Source organism: Petaurus breviceps, unplaced genomic scaffold (assembly GCF_028583685.1).
Source record: "Petaurus breviceps papuanus isolate PSGF00001 unplaced genomic scaffold, PetGlider_PUasm1.0 38, whole genome shotgun sequence".
NCBI lineage: Eukaryota > Metazoa > Chordata > Mammalia > Diprotodontia > Petauridae > Petaurus > Petaurus breviceps.
In genome coordinates, this window is record NW_027186304.1 from 58,535,666 (window position 1) to 58,543,855 (window position 8,190).

Genomic DNA, 8,190 nt, shown 5'->3' on the forward strand with positions numbered 1-8,190 from the left:
TCTGGAGAGATAATTTACCAAGTTAATTGTGAGCTTTAAAAGGCCAAAAGAAGCATCATGAGGGCCCCTTAGCAACCAGTCTTATCCTAAAATAAGTCAACCTACTAAATGAGCAAGGGAGTGATTAATATAGTCAGTCAGTCAAGCATTCTTTAAGTGCTTGCAATGTATAATGACACCTTTTCTCAGAGGCTAATTGATGGCTATTCTGGGAAGGAAGTAATGTATGCCCAGAATCAGGAGATATGTAGTCTGCCTTGGCTTTCTGGTTCCATACATGTGTGCCTCACTGCTATGGTACTGAAGTTCATCCTCACTCTTACCTTGGGGGCAGGGCATGCCCCCAAGTTGGGAGAAATATTTTATGTCTTTAATGTTGAGTCCATTAAACCTAGGGGAGTGTGTGTGTGTGTGTGTGAGTGTATGTGTGTTTGTAATCAGAGAATGCACCTGCTATGTTGGGGAGATGTATTGTTATTTATGTCCTTCCCATGTCTTCTCAATAATTTTTCATTCGTAAAAACTAATTAATAGGCAGAACCAAGACCAGACCAGCAGAGCCAGAGTGAGCCTTGGCCAGAAGATTCACCCACCACAGGGGCAATTCTCAGAACAGATTGGAGGGTCTGTCAGAGCTAGGTAAGAAACAAACACAGGACCCATAGTAGCAACAGCAGCTTCTCCTGGGGCTATTAACACACAGCTTGTATGTTTTAAAAATCACCTACCTGAACTTCTGGGAGTCAACATGGTGGAGTAAACTCTAACTTCTCCAATCCCCCATTCTGACCCTGAAACCCCAGAGATTATTGCCCCAGTGTAAAATCCTGAAATAGTGGAATCAGTGGCAGGCTTAGGAGACCTAGAGGAAGGGTATGACTGAGTCTGTGCCAAACCTGAAGTGAGAGGCAGGAGGCATCCCAACAAGCCCTATCTCAGCTGACCAACTGGAGATACCAAAACCTGGGGGGTGGAATAAGCACGCACTAACACCAGAAGCCCTGGGGTGTCTTAGCACAATCAGGGAAATCTGCAGACACCAGCACAGCTGGCCATGGATCACCAGTTGCTGAGCCTGCCCGAGCTCTGGCCCAGGGAAACAGAGGAAGAAATCTGAAGTATCCAGACAACCCCTCCCCCACATCTTACTCTGTGATCCTCAGGGTAACCCAGGGGAAACACTGAAAGTCCTAGCCCTAGCCTCAGTCTAGACACCCAGAGGCTACAGCACACAAAGTCAACAACCAGGCCCCAAGCTCCCAGCTTGAGAAGCATGGGTAAGAGCCCTTTCTACCCTAGAAGCAGAAATCCACTTTAAAAGCCAGGAAATAGGCAGTCACAATGGACAGGAAGCAAGTTGGAAACGCAAAAGGAAAGATGATTGAATTATTGTGAGCAAGAAGAACCAATTCTACAAGGGGACAGCATGGACTCTATACCCACACCTGATACCACAGAAGGAAATGTGAACTGGTCTCAAGCCCATAAAGCATTCTTGGAAAAGCTCAGGAAGGATTTTACAAGCTGAATTAGAGAGTTAGAAGATAAATTGACCAGTTCTTTTAAAATTACAATTGCCAAAGAGGAAAAAAATCTCACTGAAGGAAAAAAATCTTTAAAAGCAAAATCTGTTAATTGGGAAGGCAAGTTTAAAATCTACCTGGAGAAAATGCCTCCCTAAAAATGAAATCTGAATATATAGGGAAAAGGAGCTTCAAAAATTAAATGAGAAAAATTATTTGCTAAAAAATTGTAATCAGTCAAATTGAAGCTAATGACTCTATGAGGCATCAAGAATCAGTCAAAAAAAAACCTAAAGACCGAAAAATCAGAAGAAAATGAAAAATATTTCATTGGAAAAACAACTGACTTGGAGAATAGATCCAGGAGAGATACTCTAAGAATTATTGGTCTACCAGATATCCATGATGGAAAAATAAAAGCCCAGACAACATCCTCCAAGAAATTATCAAAGAAAATTGCCCTTAGGTCTTAGAACCAAAGGAAAAAATAGTTATCATAACAATTTACTGGAAATCTCCTGAAAGAGATTCCAAATTGAAAACTCCAAGAAATATTGTAGCCAAATACCAGAATTATCAGATGAAGGCAAAAATGCTGCAAGCATTCAGAAAGAAACAATACAAATATTGTGGAACTACAATCAGGATCACACAGGACCTAGCAGCTTCTACATTAAAAGATAAGAGGGATTAGTATATGATACTTTGTAAGGCAAAAGTTCTTGGACTGCAACCAAAACTGAGCATAACCTTTCAGGCAAAGAGATAGTTATTCAATGAAATAAGGGACATCCAGACCTTGCTGATGAAAAAGCCAGAGTTCAATGGAAAATTTGATTTCCAAATATAACACTCAAGAGAAACATAAAAAGGGAAATAACACACACACACACACACACACTACATAACTTGTGATTCAATAAAAGCAAACAGTTTCTATCCCTATATGGGAAACTGATACTTGTCAATATTGAGAATTGTATAATGACATTTAAAAAGGATATATGTTGATAGAGGGTGTGAGTATAAATTAACTAATCTAATGATAAAAATCCTTATTAAAGAGTCTGAAAAGATTTTAATGGGAGAAAAGGAAAGGAGACATAAAAGGGTGAATTATGCCACACAAAGAGGCATAAAATCATACTATAGCAAAGGGAAAGAAGGGATGGGTATGAATGTTATATGAACTTTACCCTCATTGGTTTTGGTCCAAGGAAGGAATAACATAATCAGTTAAATATAGGATTCTAACATTAAGAGAGACAAAAATTCATCATAGTAGAGGGAAAGGAGAAAGGGAGAGGAGCACTGTATGAAATTTACTCTCATTGCACTGGTCTCAAGGAGGGAGTAACATATTTTCTTAAGTATAAAAATCTATCATGCCCTACAGTGAGTAAGAGGGGAAAGGGGGGAAATGTGGATGGTAGAAGGTAGGAAATAAGTAGTAAGGGAGAAGGGTAAGTAAAGGGAGGGGGGTGTATAGGGAGGGAATACTGAGGGAGGCAGTGGTCAAAAGGAAAACTCAAGGAGGGTAAGGGAGAAGGGAGAAATCAAAGCATAAATAAGGGAGGAAATAGGATGGAAAGAAAGACACACATAGTAATCCTAACTGCCAATGTGAATGGGATGAATTCTCCCATAAAATGGAGGTATAGAAGAATGGATTAAAAACCATAATTCTACATTATGCTGTCTACAAGAAACACATCTGAAACAGGGGGACACACACAGGGTAAAAGTAAATGTCTGGAGTAGAATATATTATGCTCCAGATAAAGTGCAAAAAAAGCAGGGGCAGCAATCTTATCTCAGATAAAGCAAAAGAAAAAATAGATCTAATTTAAAGAGATAAGGAAGGAAAGTACATCCTGCTAAAAGGCACCATTGAAAATGAAGCAATGTTGCTAAACATATATGCACCAAGCGGTATAGCATCCAAATTCCTAGAGGAGAAGTTAAGGGAGTTAGAGGAAGAAATAGACAGCAAAACTATACTAGTGAGGGACCTCAATCTCCCCCTCTCTGAAATTGATAAATCTACCCCCAAAGTAAACAATAAAGAAGCTAAGAAAGCAAATAGAATTTTAAAAAAGGAAGCTATGACAGACCTCTGGAGAAAATTGAATGAGGATAAAAAGGAATATACCTTCTTCTCAGGATACATTACACATACACAAAAGTTGACCATATATTAGGGCTTTAAAACCTCACAATTTAGTGAAGAAAGGCAGAAATATTAAATGTATCCTTCTTGGATCATGATGCAATAAAATTTATATGTAATAAAGGGCCATGGAAAGATACACTAAAAACTAATTAGTAACTAACTAATTTAATCCTAGAGAATAGGTGGGTCAAACAAGAAATTATAGAAACAATCAGTAACTTCATTGAAGAGAATGACAATAATAAGACAACATACCAAAACTTGTGGGATGCAGCAAAAGCAGTTCTTAGGGGAAGTTTTACATCTTTGAATGCATACATGAGTAAAATTGAGAAAATGGAGATCAAAAAATTGGGCAGGCAACTGAAAAAAAAAACTAGAAAAAGAACAAATAGAAAATTTCCAAATAAATGCTAAATTAGAAATATTGAAAACCAAAGTAGAGATTAATAAAATTGAAATTAAGAAAACTATTGAATTAATACATAAAACTAAGAGCTGGGTTTATGAAAAAAAATGATAAAATTGATAGACCTTTAGTCAATATGATAAAAAAAAGAAAAAAGAAAACCAAATTATGAGTATCAAAAAATGAAAAGGATGGATCTACCTCCAATGAAGAGGAAATGAAAACAATAATTGGTAATTATTTTGCCCAATTGTATGCACATAAATTTGACAATCAGTGAAATGGGTGAATGTTAAAGAAATATAAGTTCTCCAGATTAACTGAAGAGGAAGTAAATTACTTAAATAACCCCATCTCAGAAAAAGAAATTGAACAAGCTATCAATGAACTCCTAGGAAAAACATCTCTAGGGCCAGATGGACTTACTTGTGAATTCTATCAAACATTTAAAGAACAATATATGCCAATACTTTAGAAAAAAAATAATTTGGGAAAATTGGAGGAGTCCTACCAAATTCTTTTTATGATACAAATATGGTGCTGATACCTAAATCAGGAAGAGACAAAAGAGAGAAAGAAAATTATAGACCAATTACCCTCATGAATATGGATGCAAACATTTTAAATGAAACATTAGAAAAAAAGACTACAGCAACTTATCATGAGAATAATACATTTTGCTCAGGAAGGATTTATTCCAGGAATGCAAGAATGGTTCAATATTAGGAAAACTATCAGTATAATTGATCATATCAACAACAAAACTAGGAGAAACAATATGTTTATCTCAATAGATGCAGAAAATTCTTTTGAGAAAATACTACACTCATTCCTATTAAAAACTTTAGAAAGTATAGGAATAAATGAAGTCTTCCTTAAAATAATAAGTAGCATCTATCCAGACTCATCAGCAAGTATTATATGTAATGGGGAAAAGCTAGAAGCATTTCTAGTAAGATCAGAGGTGAAACAGGGATGTTCACTATCACCCCTCTCATTCAATTTCCTTCTAGAAATGTTAGCAGTAGCAATAAGAGAAGAAAAATAAATTGAATTAATCAAATTAGGCAAAGAAGAGACTGTTTCACTTTTTGCAGATAATATGATGATATAGGTAGAGAATCAAGTAAAAAAACTACTTGAGATAATAAATAAATTTAACTAAGTTGCAGGATATAAAACAAACCCACATACAACCTTAGAATTCCTATATATTTCTAATGAAATCCAACAGCAAGAGATAGAAAGAGAAATTCCATTTAAAATTACTGTAGACATAAAATATTTGGGAATATACCTGCCAAAACAAACCCATGACCCATATGAGCACAGTTACACAACACTTTTCTCACAAATGAAGTCACATCTAAATAATTAGAAAAACATCATTTGTTCATACCTAGGTGGAGCTAATATAATAAAAATGACAATTTTACCTAAATTAATTTACATATTTAGCAACATACCAATCAATCTACCAAACAAAATTATTTTATAGAGCTAGAAAAAGTAGTGACAAAATTCATTTGGAAGAACAAAAGGTCCAGTATATCAAGGGAATTAATGAAAAGAAACACTAGGCAAGGTGGCCTATAAAGCCACAGTCTTCAAAACTACTTAATACTACCTAAAGAATAGAGTGATAGATCAGTGGAATAGATTAGGTACATGAGACAATGACAATAGTAATCTACTGTTTTATAAACCCAAAGACCCCAGCTTTTGGGATAAGAACTTATTATTTGACAAAATCTTCCTGGAAGACAGTATGGGCAGAAATGGAGCATAGACCAGTATATTACAACATATACCAAAATAAAGTCACAATGTGCAATGGGTGCACAATCTAGGTATAATGACTGATATTGTAAGCAATCTGGGAGAGCAAGGAATAGCTTACCTATCATATTTATGGAGAAGGGAAGATTTTATGACCAAACAAGAGTTAGAGAGAATTATGAAATGCAAAATTGATAATTTTGATTACTTTAAATTCAAAAGATTTTGTACAAATAAAGCCAATGCAACCAAGATCAAGAGGGAAGCAGAAAATTGGGAAACAATTTTTACAACAGGTGTCTCTGATAAAAGCTTCATTTCTAAAATATACAGAGAACTGAGTCTAATCTATAAGAATACATGTCATTTCCCAATTGATAAATGGTTAAAGGATATAAATAGGCAATTTTTAAAGGAAGAAATTAAAGATATCTATAAGCCTATGAAAAATGCTCCAAATCACTATATTTAAATTGTTTTAATCTTGATGCATTTAATATTTTTTCCTTGAGCTGGGAGTTTCAGAATTTGACTATGATATTCCTATAAGTTTTCCTTTTAGGCTCTCTTTTAAGTGGTGACTGATGGATTATTTTCCATTTCTACTTTCCCCCCTTGTTCTAATGCTTAAAAACAATTTTTAAAAAAATTATTTCTTGTATTATTGTATCAAGATTCTTTTTTTGATAGTAACTTTCAGTTAGTCCAATTATTTTTATATTTTTTCTTCTTGATCTATTCTCCAAATCTGTTGTCTTTCTTATAAGATGTTTCACTTTCTCTTTTATTTTTTCATATTTCATATTTTGTTTAATTCTTTCTTGATCTCTTATAATTTCACTGGCTTCACTTTGCCGGGTTCTAATTGTCAAGGTTTCATTTTCTTCCTTAAGGCTCTGGATCTCCTTTTCTTATTAATTGACTTTCCTTTCATACCCTTCTTGTTATTCTTGGATTATTATATATTTTTTAGTTTTTCTTCCATCTCTGTCGTTTGATTTTTAGTCTTTTTTAAGATCTTTAATTAATTGGGAAGGGGGAGGGCAGGTGTCCAATTTATGTTACTTTTGGGGGGTTTGTTTACTTCAATATCCTTCAATGGATGTGAATCACAGTCATCTTTACTTCCATACTAGCTTTCTATGGTTTTGTTCTTTCTCCTTTGCCTGTATATATATATATATATATATATATTTGGTAATAGCTTAATTTTTTGCAATCACTTCTAGTCCTCGGGTGTAGGAAATAATGCCTCTTCCCCTAGATCTTCAGCTCTCCCCTCTAGCCTGGTATCAAAGCCAAACCTCCGACCTCCTTTAAGTGCCCACAGCCAGGGGCTTTCTGCCCCACTGCTTCTGTACTCCCCGGAAGTGTGTTGGTTCCTTCTTGTCCCTGCTGCTCTTTGCAGCACAACTGGTTCTGGTGTTCTTTATCAGCAGAGGTTCCTTCAATCTTCCCTGGCTCAAATGCCCAACTCCCCTTTGTAATGGTACTTTGAAGACCCCTTTTTGTATTGTCACGTAAGCAGATACTTAGCACTTAATAACTAATCAAACCTCTGTGAAAGAAACAAAAGGTATGAACCCCTGTTCCTGACATAACAGGAAGGGGTTGGCTGAAACAGGAAGATAGGGTTGTGTGTATATAAGAAAAGCCTAAGAGAGGCACAGTCAGAATTTCTTGCAGCACCATGGAGGCAGAAGCAGCTACCAGGAGGAGGCTGAAAAGGAGCCCAGGAACCCAGGCTGGATAAGGTGATACTGATTTTTTTGAATGAGCTGCAGAAGACTGAGGAAGCATGACCAGGATGACTTGGTTGAGCCTTGAATTCCCAGGAACAGAAATTGTGAAGGATTTGAGATGGATTAGACCCTGTGAACTTCAGTGTAGAGCAGGACCTACCCAGAGAGCTGGACAAGGAACTGGGAGATGTCTGCCATTGAACCCAGGTGACAGTCTGGTGAATCCAGGTAGAATCTGGGACCATGGAAGGGGATCCAGGGAATATGAGAACTGGTCCCAAGTCAAGACGAAAAGACCTCTCTGTCGGTACTGAGTACTGACAAAATTGTAGTTTTCTAGTGATCTAGAGGTGGAGGGTCTGTGTATTTTCTAATGATTGTACTGATTAATAATACTTAATATTGTACTGATTAATGATACTTAATAATTGATTGCTGAATAAGTGACTGATTGAGTTAACTTAGTATGCCCCATGAGTGGAAGACTTTGACTATTGTGCTTTGAGATGATTGTTCTTTGTTCAAAGCTTTGTGGCCACTATGGTGGAAACTATGTGGCCATTT